The 16479-nt window shown below is 42.2% G+C and overlaps 1 protein-coding gene across 4 annotated transcripts in view; it reads right to left on the bottom strand.

The window, feature by feature from the left end:
• Window positions 1–16479, bottom strand: part of LOC137632240 (rab-like protein 6) — a 174379-nt gene that overhangs the window by 79223 nt on the left and 78677 nt on the right. The gene's annotated exons all lie outside the window — the stretch shown is intronic.

The following is a 16479-nucleotide window of genomic DNA, read 5'->3' as shown; positions in this document are numbered from 1 at the left end:
ATTCATTGCATTTAAAAAATATTTTACTTCCAAGGAAACTTCCCTAAGTTCATTTGCTGGATATCACATGCCCTGGCTGGAAAGAGAATACTACTCGGTACAACAATAGTAGGGAAAACATGTCAAAGTCCTGAACTTAAATACCTTACCTTAGATTTAACTGGGAATACATACTGTACATCTTGGTCCTCTTAGTTTGAATGTAATCTTGTAATCAATTTGATGCTACTAGCACGAAACTAATAAACTGAATAAACTGTACATTCCTTGAAATTACCTAACACTAAAAGTGTATTCACATTCATCTAACTCAAATGTATCCACCTTAACAATTCCCTGTTGCCAATAGTGAAGCTAGGACCCAACACATCTCAAAATAAAATTTTACTTCCCTCAAGTAATGCTTAATGAATACCAATGCGAATGGCACTGTGCTGTGCTTAAATCTCTTTCTGGTGAAACCTGAAGTACAGTGGTAGCTACTGCCCTAATATCATGAGATTATAGGTTTCCATAAGCCACAAGATCATTATTTTAAAGTACAGCAATTTGTATTTTTCTTAACTAAAAAAAAACTGAGTCCTTTAAATAGGAATACATCTATTTGAATTTTTAACTAAGTAGGGGCAGTAGTTAGCAGGAGGTATGGGGGGGCAGACTGCCTGCCTGACTGACTATATCCTGTTACTTATGAGCACTGACTCAAGGACTTGGTGGGTCGAGGTAGGAAGTGTAACTTAATGGGTTTAAGTTTGCACAGTTAGGAAAAATAAATTACTTTTAATTTTTTTTTTATTAATTTCTACGTATATACAAACCATCATCCTTCAAGAAGGAGATTCATCCTTAGGTGGGAGGCAGTCCCCCTTACCAGATTGGTACGTTCTTTTCTTCCCTGGACATGTCATCCACCCTGGTCCTAAACGGATGCAAGGAAGGAGACTCAATCAAACTCCTTGCATCTAATCATGGAGATGTAAAAGCTGAGAGGGCTTCAAACAGTACTGACTTAAATGAAAGCTAATACTAGGTCATGCAACAAATATTTCTCTTTAAGGGAGATAGTGTCAGATTATACAACTAATGTGAATGAAAGACACCAACCTATCCTCCCCTTCGTGAGATGGATGGGGTGTTGCTTTTAAGCAAAGCATTGTCTGCTTGAAAATTGCTCTGTTGCATAAGTGACCAGCATTAGTCACCCAACAAGCAAATAACAATATTGGCTACTTTACCCCCTCAATAGAGAGAATATGAAAAAGTGGGGAAGGGCCAATCATTCCTCCTTTCCTCAAGACTTATGCCAAATGTGATAACTTAGACAAGATACATACTTTCATGTGCAGTAGCTGGGAGAGTTACACAACTACTGAGCAACCACCACAGTTCTCTAAGAAGATCAAGGGGTCTCTGTGAAATGTCCTTCAAGTACTGAGATGAAGAAGGCCTGATACTCTCAATACCTTCTTTGGTTCATAATATGCAGACAGGGATCTGGGCAGAAATTAAAATGGCCACACTCATGTCTGTTTCCTTGAGATAGAACAGACCCGAACTGACCTCAGGTGTCTCCATTGTCAAACAACGCAGAGCTAAAATGAACACCAGCTGGGCACTTCCTTCATGTCCTCTAGTACTAAAAAAGGTTGCAACACTTATATGAGGAATGTCAAATACATACATACATACATATTCCAAGGCACTTCCCCAATTTTTGGAGGTAGCCGTCATAAACCAAATGAAACAAAACAGGGGACCTCTCCTCTCTACGTTCCTCTCAGCCTGACAAGGGACTCAACCGAGTTCGGCTGGTACTGCTAGGGTGCCACAGCTCACCCTACCCCGTTATCCACCACAGATAAAGCTTAATAATGCTGAATCCCCTACTGCTGCTGCTACCTCCGCAGTCATCCAAGGCCACCAGAGGAAGCAGCAGGACCTACCGGAACTGCGTCGCAATCGCTCGCCATTCATTCCTATCTCAAGCACGCTCTCTTATCTCTCTCAAATCTATCCTCCTATCACCCAGAGCTTCCTTCACTCGATCCATCCACCCAAACCTTGGCCTTCCTCTTGAACTTCTCCCATCAACTCTTGCATTCATCACCTTCTTTAGCAGACAGCCATTTTCCATTCTCTCAACATGGCCAAACCACCTCAACACATTCATATCCACTCTAGCTGCTAACTCATTTCTTACACCAGTTCTCACCCTCACTACTTTGTTTCTAACCCTATCTACTCAAGATACACCAGCCATACTCCTCAGACACTTCATCTCAAATACATTCAATTTCTGTCTCTCCATCACTTTCATTCCCCACAACTCCGATCCATACATCACAGTTGGTACAATCACTTTCTCATATAGAACTCTCTTTACATTCATGCCCAACCCTCTGTTTTCTACTACTTCCTTAACTGCCCCCAACATTTTTCATCCTTCATTCACTTACTGATGTACATCTGCTTCCACTCCACCATTTGCTGCAACAACACACCCCAGGTACTCAAACTGATCCACCTCCTCAAGTAACTCTCTAATCAACATGACATTCAACCTCGCACTACCTTCCCTACTCGTACATCTCATAACCTTACTCTTACCCACATTAACTCTCAACTTCCTTCTCTCACACACCCTTCCAAATTCTGTCACTAATCGGCCAAGCTTCTCTTACGCGTCTGCAACCAGTACTGTATCATCCGCAAAAAACAACTGATTTACCTCCCATTCATGGTCATTCTCGTCTATCCGTTTCAATCCTCGTCCAAGCACTCGAGCATTCACCTCTCTCACCACTCCATCAACATACAAGTTAAACAACCACGGCGACATCACACATCCCTGTCTAAGCCCCACTATCACCGGAAACCAATCGCTCACTTAGTTTTCTATTCTAACACATGCTTTACTACCTTTGTAGAAACTTTCCACTGCTTGCAACAACCTTCCAACAACTTCATATAACCTCATCACATTCCACATTGCTTCCCCATCAACTCTATCATACGCTTTATCCAGATCCATAAACGCGACATACACCTCCTTACCTTTTGCTAAATATTTCTTGCATATCTGCCTAACTGTAAAAATCTGATTCATACAACCCTACCTCTTCTAAAACCACCCTGTACTTCTAAGATTGCATTCTTTGTTTTATCCTTAATCCTATTAATCAGTACTCTACCGTACACTTTTCCAACTACACTTAACAAACTAATACCCCTTAAATTACAACACTCATGCACATCTCCCTTACCCTTATACAGTATAATGATACAATACACGCACAAACCCAATCTACTGGTACCATTGACAACACAAAACACATATTAAACAATCTCACCAACTATTCAAGTACAGTCACACCCCCTTCCTTCAACATCTCAGCTCTCACACCATCCATACCAGATGCTTTTCCTATTCTCATTTCATCTAGTGCTCTCTTCACTTCCTCTCTTGTAATCTCTCTCTCATTCTCATCTCCCATCACCGGCACCTTAACACCTGCAACAGCAATATTATCCTCAACATTCAGTAAACTTTCAAAATATTCTGCTGACCTTTTCCTTGCCTCCTCTCCTTTTAACAACCTTCCATTTCCATGTTTCACTATCACTTCAATTCTTGAACCAGTCTTCCTTACTCTCTTCACTTCTTTCCAAAACTTCTTCTTATTCTCTGCATATGAATGACCCAATCCCTGACCCCACCTCAGGTCAGCTGCCCTCTTTGCCTCACTTACCTTGCACTTTACTTCCACATTTTTCTCTCTATATCTTTCATGCTTCTCTACACTATTACTATGCAGCCATTCTTCAAAAGCCCTCTTTTTCTCTTCCAATTTTACCTTCACTCCTTCATTCCACCATTCACTGCCCTTCCTCATGCTGCCTCCAACAAACTTCTTTCCACACACATCACTTGCAATCCCAACAAAAATTTCTTTTACTAACTTCCACTCCTCCTCTAAATTACCAGTTTCTCTTACTTTCACTTCGTCATATGCCATTTTCAACCTTTCTTGATTTTTACTTTTTACCCCCCTGTTTTATTAGCTCTTCAACCCTAGCTAGCTCCCTTTTACATTCACCAACTCTATTCCCCCACTCTTTAGCTACAACTTATTTTCCTTCCACCAAAAAAATATCAGACATACCGTTAGCCATACCCCTAAACACGTGCACCTCTTCCAATCTTCCAAACATTCTTTTAGTTATTAACACATAATCCATTAATGCCCTTTCTACGACTCTTCCATTTGCCACTCTTATCCATGTATACTTGTTTTTATCTTTCATAAAAGCTAGAACTTATCACCATCTCTTGCTCAATATACATATCTACCTAGTCTCTCACCACTCTCATTTTCACCTCCTGGTACGCCATACTTCCCAATAACACCTTCTACATCTCCAGAGCCCACTCTAGCATTTAAGTCACCCATGACGACTACATAATTCCTTTTACCCAGTCCTAGACACCTAGTTAATTCATTCCAGAAATCATTCCGCTCTTCTTCACTTTTCTCACCGCCTGGCCCATACGCACTGACAAAAGCCCAACATTCCCTACCCAACCTAACCCTTACCCACATTAACCTAGATGACATCTCCTTCCATTCCACTACTTTACATGTCATCCATTCACTCAGCAATAAAGCCACACCTTCCCTTATTCTTCCCCTTTCAATCCCAGACACTCTACCACACATTTCACCAAACATCACTTTACCTTTCCCTTTTATCTTTGTCTCACACAAAGCCAATATATCCATCCTTCTATTCCTAAACATACTTCCAATCTCACATCTTTTACTCTCTATCATACTACATTCACGCACATTCAAACACCCCAAAACTAGAGTGCAGGGGGTAGTCTCTCTCCCACTAGCTCCACCTCTTTGATGTCTCACAGGATTATAATATATAAATAATAATGATAATACAGTAATAATAATAATAATAAATAATAATAATAATAAATAATAATAATAATCCATCCATATACCAAAAGCACTTCCCCCAATTTTGGGGGGTAGCCAACATCAACAAAAAACAAAACAAAAAGGGGACTACACTCTACGTTCCTCAAGCCTAACCAGGGACTCAGCCGAGTTCAGCTGGTACTGCTAGGGTGCCACAGCCCAACCTCCCACATTATCCACCACAGATGAAGTTTCATAATGCTGAATCCCCTACTGCTGCTACCTCCGCGGTCATCTAAGGCACCGGAGGAAGCAGCAGGGCATACCGGAACTGCGTCACAATCGCTCGCCATTCATTCCTATTTCTAGCACGCTCTCTTGCCTCTCTCACATCTATCCTCCTATCACCCAGAGCTTTCTTCACACCATCCATCCACCCAAACCTTGGCCTTCCTCTTGTACTTCTCCCATCAACTCTTGCATTCATCACCTTCTTTAGCAGACAGCCATTTTCCATTCTCTCAACATGGCCAAACCACCTCAACACATTCATATCCACTCTAGCCGCTAACTCATTTCTTACACCAGTTCTCACCCTCACCACTTCGTTCCTAACCCTATCTACTCGAGATACACCAGCCATACTCCTTAGACACTTCATCTCAAACACATTCAATTTCTGTCTCTCCATCACTTTCATTCCCCACAACTCCGATCCATACATCACAGTTGGTACAATCACTTTCTCATATAGAACTCTCTTTACATTCATGCCCAATCCTCTATTTTTTACTACTCCCTTAACTGCCCCCAACACTTTGCATCCTTCATTCACTCTCTGACATACATCTGCTTCCACTCCACCATTTGCTGCAACCACAGATCCCAAGTACTTAAACTGATCCACCTCCTCAAGTAAATCTCCATTCAACATGTCATTCAACCTTGCACCACCTTCCCTTCTTGTACATCTCATAACCTTACTCTTACCCACATTAACTCTCAACTTCCTTCTCTCACACACCCTTCCAAATTCTGTCACTAGTCGGTCAAGCTTCTCTTCTGTGTCTGCTACCAGTACAGTATCATCCGCAAACAACAACTGATTTACCTCCCATTCATGATCATTTTCGTCTACCAGTTTTAATCCTCGTCCAAGCACTCGAGCATTCACCTCTCTCACCACTCCATCAACATACAAGTTAAACAACCACGGCGACATCACACATCCCTGTCTCAGCCCCACTCTCACCGGAAACCAATCGCTCACTTCATTTCCTATTCTAACACATGCTTTACTACCTTTGTAGAAACTTTTAACTGCTTGCAACAACCTTCCACCAACTCCATATAACCTCATCACATTCCACATTGCTTCCCTATCAACTCTATCATATGCTTTCTCCAGATCCATAAACGCAACATACACCTCCTTACCTTTTGCTAAATATTTCTCGCATATCTGCCTAACTGTAAAAATCTGATTCATACATACATCACATACATATACCCCAATTTTGGGGGGTAGCCGACATCAACAAGAAACAAAACAAAAAAGGGGACCTCTACTCTCTACGTTCCTCCAGCCTAACCAGGGACTCACCCAAGTTCAGCTGGTACTGCTAGGGTGCCACAGCCCAACCTCCCACATTTCCACCACAGATGAAGCTTCATACTGCTGAGTCCCCTACTGCTGCTACCTCCGCGGTCATCTAAGGCACCGGAGGAAGCAGCAGGGCCTACCGGAACTGCGTCACAATCGCTCGCCATTCATTCCTATTTCTAGCACGCTCTCTTGCCTCTCTCACATCTATCCTCTTATCACCCAGAGCTTTCTTCACACCATCCATCCACCCAAACCTTGGCCTTCCTCTTGTACTTCTCCCATCAACTCTTGCATTCATCACCTTCTTTAGCAGACAGCCATTTTCCATTCTCTCAACATGGCCAAACCACCTCAACACATTCATATCCACTCTAGCCGCTAACTCATTTCTTACACCCGTTCTCACCCTCACCACTTCGTTCCTAACCCTATCTACTCGAGATACACCAGCCATACTCCTCAGACACTTCATCTCAAACACATTCAATTTCTGTCTCTCCATCACTTTCATTCCCCACAACTCCGATCCATACATCACAGTTGGTACAATCACTTTCTCATATAGAACTCTCTTTACATTCATGCCCAACCCTCTATTTTTTACTACTCCCTTAACTGCCCCCAACACTTTGCAACCTTCATTGACTCTCTGACGTACATCTGCTTCCACTCCACCATTTGCTACAACAACAGACCCCAAGTACTTAAACTGATCTACCTCCTCAAGTAACTCTCCATGATTCATAATAATAATAAATAATAATATTATTATTATTATCATTACTTACTAAGCTACAACCCTAGTTGGAAAAGCAGGATGCTATAAGCCCAGGGGCCCCAACAGGGAAAATAGCTCAGTGAGGAAAGGAAATAAGGAAATGAATAAACTATAAGTAACAACCATAAAAATACAATATATCATGATCATTAATAACAATAAATTAGATCTATCATATATTAACTTTAAAAACATCATAAAAACAATATAGAATAGCGTGCCCAAGTGCACCCCTAAGCAAGAGAACTCCAACCCAAGACAATGAAAACCATGGTACAGAGGCTAAGGCACTACCAAGGACTAGAGAACAATGGTTTGATTTTAGAGTGTCCTTCCCCTAGAAGAGGTGCTTACCCTAGGCTAAAGAGTCTCCTCTACCCAAACCAAGAGGAAAGTAGCCACTGAACAATTATATTGTAATGCTTAACCCCTACATCAAAGAAGAATTGTTTGGTCATCTCAGTGTTGTCTGGTGTATGAGAACAGAAGAGAATGTGAAAATAATAGGCCAAAATATTCGGTGTAGGTGTAGGCAAAGAAAAATGAGCCATAACCAGAGAGAGAGAGAGAGATCCAATGTAGTACTGTCTGGCCGGTCAAAGTATCCAATAACTCTCTAGCAATAGTATCTCAATGGGTGGCTGGTGCTCTGGCCAACCTACTACCTATTGCAGCAGCAGAAAAGAAAGTGTTTTTCATGATAGACCCTATGATGTCCTCCTCCTCCTCAGGTACCAAGAGGTGTATATACTGAAAACCTGATTAAGAGGACCAACCAACCCCTCAGACTAAGTTTCAGGGTAGGTATAATAAGAGTGCTCAAAGCTTTCTTGATGTGTGGATATTCCCCCAAAAGAGGAGGAATCCAAACTCTACAAGGGAGCTTCTTCAGCAGATGCAAGATAGGAAATCTGTGATCAGTTGGAAAATAGCTCTGGTTGGGGACACAAGTTCCCTACGACCTCCAACATTGAGAGCAACTCTTGGAACCCACCTAAAAGCTAACAGAACATGATAACACTCGACTTGGGGCCACCTCAGTGTGTCCCAAGGAAGGAACCATTGAGGAGACAAAATATTCCACTCTCCTAGGACAATGTAGGTACTTAGTCTCTGGAAATACCATTAACAGCTACTAGAGGGTACATCCGGGCACTCTATTCTATTTTATTTCTCTTCCTCTTCGTTTGTTAAAGTTTTTAGTTTATATAGGAAATATTTATTTTAATGTTGTTACTGTTCGTAAAATATTTTATTTTTCCTTGTTTCTTTTCCTCACTGGGCTGTTTTCCCTGCTGGGTCCCTAGGCTTATAGCATCCTGCTTTTCCAACTAGAGTTATAGTTTAGCAAGTAATAATAATAATAATAATAATAATAATAATAATGATAATAATAATAATAATAATGATAATAATAATAATACAGTAATAATAATAATAGCTATAGTACGTTGGAAGATCTACCATACAGGGCTCATAGGCTGGCTGACCGAGTGCAGTCACCAACTGAGCTCTGTCACTCACTCCAAGAGGAGGAGGAGGGTAGCTTCTAGGACAGGTTATACCCCTACCCTTCCTGGCCTAGAACTGGTGATCGGAGCCTGAGGGACAACTCACCTGCAACCAATGCCACAGCAGTAGCTATCAAACCAGGCTCACCAAGAATCGCTCAATGAGTGAGCTCTGTTGCTCCCTCCCGAAGGAAGAGATTGGTTCCCTAAGAAAAAGGATGCTCTTCCTCTTCCTGGCAGGAATAAGGAAGGTGTATGAAGTCTCCCCTTCACCTGGCTCATGGAGTCAAGTGTTGGATCCAGGCTGAGACCCTTTGCCTGCATCCAAAGAGTAAATCATATCAGGCTCACAATCATTCAACTAACTCTAGATGTACTGGTCTTTTAAGGATGAGACCTCATAATCCTGATGAATATTGGAGCAATGCTCAGCATCACCTGGGCTAAGGACTAACCTGACCAAGCCCTAAGTAATGGTCAGAGGGTCAGAGAGCAGTGCTTGCTGAAAGTCCCAAGGAGCTTTTGCGAGAAGACTCCGGTGCGACTACTACTACTTCTTATGACTTCTGAAAATAAGTTTCTGCAGAAGAGAAAATAGGGGAATGAGTAGCTGGAAGAGAAGGAAGAAGAGACAGTAAACTAACTCTTCTGTGCATGTCTTCCTTGATATTACAAGTGGCTTGCAGTTCCAACAGATAAGGAACTGATGTGGTATCTTTCTTGAATTTCCTGATACGAGCATAAGGAAATTCCCAGTCAAAGATCATTGCCAAGTATTTTTTCTTTGCTCTGGATTGATGGCATTTCTCCAATAGTAAAAGATTGAGGGATAGACTCCGAAGAGGCATTCCATGAGGCCCAAGTTTAACATTCAGGTGGATATACATGTGAATACCTGAGGAGGAAAAGAGGTGCTTTGGAATATATAAAGGCCAGCATGTACTAAAAGTACTTTGAGTCACCAAGAGCATGACGCCTTTCTCTGAAGGCCGAGTATAGAACTAGTTCAAACTGGACACAGTCTGAAAGTACTGGTTTAGCTGAGTGGAGAATAGATTCATGCTCTGGCCCTCCAACAACTCATAAAGAGCACACTAGAGTAAAGAGAGTTAAACCCCAGCATATGCCCAGAAATGGAACCTGGAAGGTAAGTCTAGACCCAGTCCAGACAGGGGATGGAGAGACAAAGACATATTCAGGAAACCCCTACTTTTAACAGCAGACAACTCCCTGCCCCCTCTAATACCTCCTCCCCCATTTACAGGACTAAGTCTGAAAGGAGGTAAAGAAATATGGAAGGCTCAGCCTCTTCCAGAGAAAGAAGTTCATAGAGGTCCTTCCTGAGAATTGGAGAAGATCAACTTTGCCAGAAACACTGAAAAATACCTGTAACATTTTTAATTGGTTTTAAATGAAAACTTTAAAGACATATTATATACATCAGGTCCTTGGATTACTACCATCTCATTTTATGTGGTTTCATGAACACAACTTAGTCTTCCAAAAGGACATCTACTATGGCCTTGAAAGAAACTGAGAACAGCCAGGACTTGCTCTGAAGGCTGTTTAAAATCCGACAACAGCCTTTCAGCTGTGAAAAACATTGCCAATGATTGGGCTGAAGTGATACACTAAAAGTCTTGTTAGTGTTGACGTGTTAAGGAGTGCGCAGCGCCAGAAGAAAGACCGAAGACTTATTCTCGTTCGATAACAGCGAGAACACATGAGAGTTTATGAAAATGTGGGTGTTCCAGCTCTGGCAAACTGTGGTAAGCATAGAAGCATAAAAAGTATTCCATTTATCAGCTCTAAGTCTTCAAAGTGTGTTGGAGAGACAGAATACTCATAATGCTGATACACTAAGGCATGAGTGGCGACAGGAAAAAGATTGAATTCTCTTGAATGTTCATTAAAAGTAAAATCTCATGGGGTGCTGGTATAGGTGACAGGGGAGGAATCCCCAGGAGAAGCCCAAGTATGCACAGTGGCGCACTCAACATTAAGTTTTCTCTTTCCTTAATACCATTCGTGTTTGTCATCAGAAGACATTAATCAACATCTTTTGCATTCAAGTAACGCATGATCCAGAAGAGAACAAGATTCTTCTGCAAGTTCCTTGGAACTTTGGCCAGAGGGAAAATCATCATTCCATGTTGGGTCAACAAGATCCTCACACACAAGGATGGCGCCGGTAGGTGTAACTAGAGTGGCCACCACTTTACATGAGCTGGCAAGAGCTGACATCAGTCTCTGTTTGGAAAAGTGCCTTCCAAATCTAAAGAAGGCCCTGACATCCTAGGGCTTTGCCACCTGGGCATCATCTAGAAAGGATTCAAAGGACTCCATCTGAGAAGGAATTCAACCATTTTTCAATGGGGAAAGATCAAACTTTCCAAGTACAAAATTGTCCTGAAGTGTAAGACGACTGCCCTTCCTCACACTGCCACAAGAAGAGGCCAGCCAGGAAGGATCTGAGGGCAGGGTGCCAGAGTTGGGAGGAAGAGGTCCAGCCAACTTCTTGAGACTTTGAGGAAGACCCCAAAGTAGAGGAGTCACATTTATACTATTTCTTCCTTTTGCTGTGCACCTGCCCACCCCTGGGAGAACACACACTCCCTACATTCCTCAGAAGGAGAAACTTGTGAGCAATTATGCCCTTCCAGGTTGGACAAAACAAATGGGGATCAACCGACGACCTACTCATTAATGTCCCTCAGCCACAATCGGTAATTCTAGGGCAGATCCACATTCTACTTTTGGTTTCCTCGTGCTAAGAAATAGGCACTTTGAAAAGAAAAAACAAAGATAATTAATTCAGTCAAGTTTGGGTTAAGGCGCTGAGAGTACGTTAGTACACATCGGCGACTGAAATCAAAGTGGGTACTTGGTGAGCCAGCAGTGGGGCAGGGTAGCCAATGACAGCGGGACGTGGAAGTCTCCACCTGCCGATAACTACCGACACCTTGTTATATTTTCAACAGCCGAGTTTTCCAGCTTTGCTGAAATCATACTCATATTAAAGGACAACGGATTGTATTTGTGTAAAAGCAATGGGCTATTCTGTAATGAAAATCAACAGAAAGATACACTCTTACCCCATTACACAACAGTACAGTATAAAAGGGATTTTGACAAAGGTAAAATCTAATTCTGGGGAGATATCTGTGACGCCCGGTGAAAAGAGTCCTTCCTTACACTTTTCTGATATAAATACTTCCAAATATACCAGAGAAAGTTAAAAGTATGGAATGCAGAGGTTACTACCCTCGCGCGAGCACACAGTGGGCGTCGTGTATAAAGCAGGGGCGTGTGAAAACCACTATTCACAGGCTGTCTTCCATTTAGATAATTCCTTCATCAAAGGGAAGGGCCGTAACAGAGGCCCTAGCTACCTTACCTGAGCCACCCCACTGACGCCCAACACTAGCGACATCTGTACTACATCCTTCTGCAAGAACTATGGCTTGGAAAGGAAAGGGTGGGGCAACGTAAGGGAAGGGTTTCACCGGGCGTCACAGGTATCTCCCCAGAAATAGATTTTTCCTTTGTCAAAATCCCTTTTCTGGGTAGACCTGTGACGCCCGGTGAAAATGTACCAGAGAATGCCTTCCAAGCCCAATAAACACTATAAAATGATAAGGATACAGTCAAACACCATGTACCAAAAACAAAATACTATATTAAGGTAAGTAAAATATAAAATATAACAAATTAGCCAAACAGGAATCCAAAAATATGGAGTAACAATAAAGGAAATGCAGGGAAGCATCCCGAGAATCAAATCATAACACGAAATCAATCCTTACATGGCTAAAGAATGGTAACATGAAATAACATAAGGTAAGGTTAAACATACTAAAAGGTAATAACCAGGGTAATGAAGCAATGGTAACATAATTCTAGGGCTAAACGAACCACCCAGGAGAGCGGCGACGTGGCGAGAGTGGCAGGTAGGAGGGAGAAGGAAAGAGATGGATGAAAAGGAAGAGCAAAGAGATTATTGGGGGGAGATAAGACTCCCAGCTGCAACCGTGGGGAATTTAAGGGCTTGTAGATTCTTCAAATAGTGGCGTTTGAAAACCATAGGAGATTTCCAACCCGTATACTTCTTAAGGTCATCAAAATCCATGTTCTGAAAGTAATTGATGGAGGTTGCTACCGACCGGATATCATGAGCATGGGGAAATGATTCCGGGTTAGCTTGCTTAATAAAGTAAAGGATTTGTTGCCTGATGCCTTGAATGGAAATAGTGCCTCCTTGTTCTCTGAGAAACATGGGGCCAGACGAGCGGGTGGCGGTTCTAGCTAAAAAGGCCCTGAGTGTAGTGACTGGACACAGAGAAGTATCTTGGAGAAGAGGGATAATCTTCCAAGGGGACCACCTATTTTGCGGGTCCTCGTTTTTAGCTAGGAAAGCTCTGTCTGGAGAAAGTAGTACTTCGTCTGACGGGAGGAAATATAAAAAATTTTAAGTAATTTTTATTTTTCCTAACATACTTACCGAGAACTACTTTCTTAGGAGTTACCTGTAATCTCCTCTCAACCGACCAGAGTTTTGTGTAGTATACCCTACGTCCGTTTTCTATGGAGGACTAACCCAGGAGTAAGGAGAACGTGCCCTGAGGGTAGACCTGAGCTAGGTTGGCGTTAGCTTGGGTCCCACTAGTCAGTAAGTTCCTCGGATGGTGCAAAAAGTCTCTGCAAGGGCAGAAAGGCACTCGGGGAAGGTAGGGAGGGCCATTACCCGAAAGTAGTTCTCGGTAAGTATGTTAGGAAAAATAAAAATTACTTAAAATTTTTGATTTGTTCCAACACAGATACTTACCTCGAACTACTTTCTTAGGAGACTTACACTTTAGGAGGTGGGAGTGTTTTCCTGACCTTCAGACCCAGCTAAGCGGACGACAAGTAACCTAGATATGAACTAGGCTCTATAAAATAAAAACTGGGAAAGGAACGGTAGGGCAAACTACACAAAGAGCTCACGTTAGTGTCTAAGTACTCACCCTTTAAAACATTTTCTGATGCTGAGTCCAGTGACAAAGTTGCAGAGACGTGTTCTTCATTGGTTACATATGTGTGGTTATCTCCGGTAGGGATAGGAAAACGGGGATTAGGGTGAAAAGGAACGAACCTGTGTCTCCTGGTTTTGCTATCCACGATTGCACCTGGGGCTTCACCGTTAAATTGCTTGGAGCGCGGAGATGACTGTCCCAATGGAAAACCCGTCCAAATACCTCCTTGAGTAATCCTTGAGATAATGGGCAGTAAAGGTCGACTGGTTCGACCAGGTGCCCGCCAGAAGGATCTGGCCCACTGCCATGTTCTTCTCAAAGTCTAAGGAAGTGCTTAGTCCTCTAATGTCATGGGGTCTAGGAGTACCTGGCAGGGCCAATCCCTCTTCCTTATAGGACCTGGCAATAACTTGTCTCAACCAAAAGGATATGGTATTCTTTGATACCTGCTTCTTCGTAACACCTGTGGAGACGAAAAGACTCTTGATACTCGGCCGGAGATGTGCAGTCCTCTCAAGGTACTTCCTAACGGCACGGACAGGGCACAACCTCAAATCCTCTGGATTCCCAGTCTTAGGAATGGCTGGCAGTGAGAACCCCTCGAACTTAGGATCCCAGACTGATGGATTCTGGGTTTTTGCCACGAAAGAAGGGACGAACTTGAGGGAGATTTCTCTCCACCCCTTCGAGTGAGAGACGTCATAAGACAGCCCATGGATCTCTCCTACTCTTTTCGCAGAGGCCAAGGCCAACAAAAAGACCGTCTTGAGAGTGAGATCCCAGTCTAAAATATCTTTCAGCGGTTCGAACGGGGGGCTACTTTACATCTTCAGAACCTTAGCCAAGTCCCACTGAGGCACCCTAACAGTTTGAGGAGGGCAGGTCTGTTCAAAGCTCCTGATAAGCATAGAGATGTGTCTAGAGGAGCCCAGGTCAATGCCCTTCAGAAGGAAGACTTGACCCAAGGCTGCCCGTACTCCTTTTATAGCTGGGATTGACATCCCTGCCTCGTCTCTGAGATATACAGTGAACCCTCGTTTATCGCGGTAGATAGGTTCCAGACGCGGCCGCGATAGGTGAAATTCCGCGAAGTAGTGACATCATATTTACCTATTTATTTAACATGTATATTCGGACTTTTAAAACCCTCCCTTGTACGTAGTACTGTTAACAAACCACCCTTTAATGTACAGAACACTTAATGCATGTACTACAGCACCCTAAACTAAAACAGGCACAAATATTAAAGGCGATTTTATATCATGCGTTTCCTAAACACCTAAAAAGCACGATAAAAAATGGCAACCAATGTTTTGTTTACGTTCATCTCTGATCATGATGAAGAAACAATCTCATTTAGTGTACACATATATGTATAGGTTAGTTTTTGCATCGATTATACAGTATGTTGATTTTTTTATTACCAATGTTTTAGTTTACATATTTTTCTTAGGACTTCCAAATGAAATGTTTTTCTTTATGACGCCGCCTGAAACGACGGCGTCATAAAGTACTGTACGCTCAGTAAACAACCACGCTCAGTAAACAACCACGCTCAGAACAAACAAGGCATTTAACGCGCATGATGATAGTGATAAATAATGATACAGTACAGTATTTACAGTAAAAGCATTTACAAAATATGTTACCTTACAAATATAATTTACCGTATCTATATAAAATCATACAGTACTGTACAGCACATACAGTATTGTACGTAGCAAAGCAGGAAAACAATTTACGAGAGAGAGAGAGAGAGAGAGAGAGAGAGAGAGAGAGAGAGAGAGAGAGAGAGAGAGAGAGAGAGAGAGAGAGAGAGAGAGATTGTTTTACGTACGTACAGTAAATGTAAATTTTAAACATAAAAAATCAATTTGAGAGAGAGAGAGAGAGAGAGAGAGAGAGAGAGAGAGAGAGAGAGAGAGAGAGAGAGAGAGAGGAGAGATTGTTTTACGTACGTAAATGTAAATTTTAAACAAAAAAATATGATAGGTTACGGCATGTAGACTTTTAAAACCTTCCCTTTAACTTAATGCATACAGTACGTACAGTACTAAACTATAAAACAGGCACAAATACAGTTTTAGAATGTAAGAATATTAAAGTAAAAAATAAAAATTGTTACTGTACTCACCACGAAAGAAGTTGAAGAAAAACTTGAATGATGATGGCGATGAATTTGCTGCACAGTAGAAATGATGATGATGAAGCTGATGATGTGTTCTACTGTGCAGCCAGGTAGTATTTTACGTCTCTTCAGACGGAGGTGTCTTTTTCTGGGACACCTCTTCAACTTCTTCCTGGGAAACTTCTTCAATTTCTTCCGAAGGCGTACTAGCAGGAGGAACTGGCTCTTTTTTGCGAGGCTGGAAGAACATTGTGATCGGAAGTTGTTGCCACTGCTTCTTTTTTCGATCTAAGAGCATTTTGTAGGGAGTCATTATGTCATCAACCTTGTTGCAGAATTGCATCGAGCGAACCATATCCTCGTCCCACTCTTGCAACATTTCTTTCAACTCCTTCGCATGGTTGCAGGCCTTGGCAAGCCGTTCTAATGTTAAGCCCGTTTCTTCGACATTTTCTTGGGTCTCTTCCTGGGTTTCACTCTCTTCTTCGCTTGCCGATTTCGTCAGGTCTT

Source organism: Palaemon carinicauda, chromosome 41 (genome assembly GCF_036898095.1).
Source record: "Palaemon carinicauda isolate YSFRI2023 chromosome 41, ASM3689809v2, whole genome shotgun sequence".
Lineage (NCBI taxonomy): Eukaryota > Metazoa > Arthropoda > Malacostraca > Decapoda > Palaemonidae > Palaemon > Palaemon carinicauda.
Note: the sequence above shows the minus strand (reverse complement) of the source record. Positions and strands in the feature narration are given on the sequence as shown.